This window comes from Chaetura pelagica, unplaced genomic scaffold (assembly GCF_000747805.2).
Source record: "Chaetura pelagica isolate M959 unplaced genomic scaffold, ChaPel_1.0 scaffold505, whole genome shotgun sequence".
In the NCBI taxonomy this organism is placed as follows: Eukaryota; Metazoa; Chordata; class Aves; order Apodiformes; family Apodidae; genus Chaetura; species Chaetura pelagica.
The window spans coordinates 181,025-183,294 of record NW_009953211.1 but is presented as its reverse complement, the minus strand read 5'-3'; positions in this window follow the sequence as shown (position 1 = coordinate 183,294).

Sequence of the window (2,270 nt, the reverse complement as noted above, 5' to 3'; positions counted from 1 at the left end):
GAAACAAAACCAAAGAAACTGCATTCCCACATGCTCTGTTAACTCAGCTCACCTTCGATCAGGAAGCTCTGGCTGTCTCTCTTCCCCTAGCCTCAGCTGGGAGAAGATGTACTGACCTTCCTGACAACATGCTCAGCATTCATGCACTCAGGGTCTCCTTTGCAGCAGGGCACATGTTCAAGGCAGCACTTGCTTGACACACACGTCAGGTCCCACTCCACCTCTCCAAAAACTAACAGTTCTTTTCACTTCATTTTGCACTCACATAGGCAGCAATCACACAATCTTCACAAGTTCCGTTTTTTTTCTGGTCTGACATAATCTATCCAGAGTTACAGTCAAGCACAGAGAACTCAGAGAAAACTGGCTTGAAACCCTGGTAGATCCTGTCACTAACTGCCAGGAATGAGTGAGCACAACGACGAGTTGTTCCTGTCCCTCTAAGCACAGGGAGGCTAAAATTAAAAAGTGCACAAAATAACCCTCTGTGGCTCCACACAAGTGCCTGAAGTCCACCACTGACCAGTACACAGCACCACAAGCCCAGGTCCACATTTCCAGACTAAGTGGCACAACAGCAGCTGTGAGGTGACTGCAGACTGGCTCTGTGGCTGAAGTCAGGTGTGACACCTGAAGTGGAAGCTCACAAGTCTGCCAGCAGAGAAATGACTATGGATGCCCTTCAACACCTCCCCTGTTCTTTGTCAATGCTGACACCCAGCAAAGGGAGCACAGCAGCTCACCTGGGGCATTCCACTGCTAAGCAAGGGAACTAACAGACTTTAAGTCAGCTCTGCATTCTTCAAATACAGCACCTATAGACAACACTCTCAGATCTCTGGCTGTGCTCTTGTCTGAAAATAGTCGCAACGCCTGAAACAACCTTTATCCTAACTGCCCCACCTTACACTTAACAAGAGTTTACCAGCACTGCACAAAGTTATCTGAGGTCACCAGAAATATCACTCAATAATTTCTCACTAGCGTACCTTCCAAACTGTTGGAGTGATTTTAGCAAAGTGCCACAGACAGGGAAAAAAATCCCTAGTATGAAAACATTTGAGACAGAAAGCTATTGACTACCTCCAAATACAGCAGCCAGATTATAATCTCAGAACCAAAATATATAACCTTGGATCCACCTCTTTCTGTGAGGGGAGTTCACTGGGCTGCCTCATTCCTCTATGCACAGAGAAGGAAACCTAGAGCCATTCCTGAAAGCTGCTCAGATTAACCTTGCTGCAGTCAATTCCCAGAGCTAGAGGGAGAAACACAGCAGAAAGTGGCCCAGATTTTCAAGGGCTCGCTCTGTCACCCCCAGAATTACAGCACCACCCCAAGCAGAGCAGCCTATCATCCCTGCAAAGTTGCTTCGGGGAGCAAATCCTACCGTGTGGCTGCCTCAGTACCGTGTCCCAAAAGATCCCAGCCACAAGGTTTAGTAACACTTAAAATAGCCTGGCCAGCTCATAGCCATCATATAGACAGTTCTATTTCAAGCACATCCAACTTACTGTTAGAGGTAGCATGAGAACAACCCACTTTCTTCCCTCACGCTTGACATTTAACTGATGCTTTGACCATTTATGCTAGTGCAGTGTGAAATGGCAAGCTTGCACACTCAGCAGTTTGGACACCCAGAACACAATTCCAGCACCAGTAAACTAGACGAAGCCAGAATAGCCCCTGAGCTTGTTAACTGAGACCCATCTGGAAGCTCATGTCAGACACAGGCATCACAGACCACGCCGCACAGGCAGACATTTATTCCAGCGTCCCTCCCTGCAGACAGCAGCACAGCCTCCATGTTTTTGCCCAAATATTTTGCCCACTGTCCACTCACTTTTGCCCAAAGCTCAGAGGAGATTCTGCCCCTACTGAGCTTAGTTCTCCCTCATCTGGCCTCCCAAGCCCCGCTGCTGCGAGTGTAAGCTCCGGAGGTACTCCTTGACCCCCTGCTCCCTGCCAGGAATTCAGCTCAGCCCCTGGCTGCAGTCAGGGTGTTTCTGCCACGCCAAGCGCAGCCTTTGGGAGGAGGGAGCAGGCTGAGGGAGGCCGAGGTGACAGCGAATGCAGCGGGTTTCGCTCCGACACAAACCCGCGCCGTTCCCTCCCGCTGCCACCCCGACACCAGGACCCCCTTCTGGGGGGCCGAGCGGGTGGCCCCGTACGGCTCACCAGCGTCAGCCCCCGGCTGAGCCGGCACAAGCCCGGGGGCTGGACAGGGAGAAGCCCCAGCGGCTGTTGCAGCAGGGAGAGGCCCAGCGGGG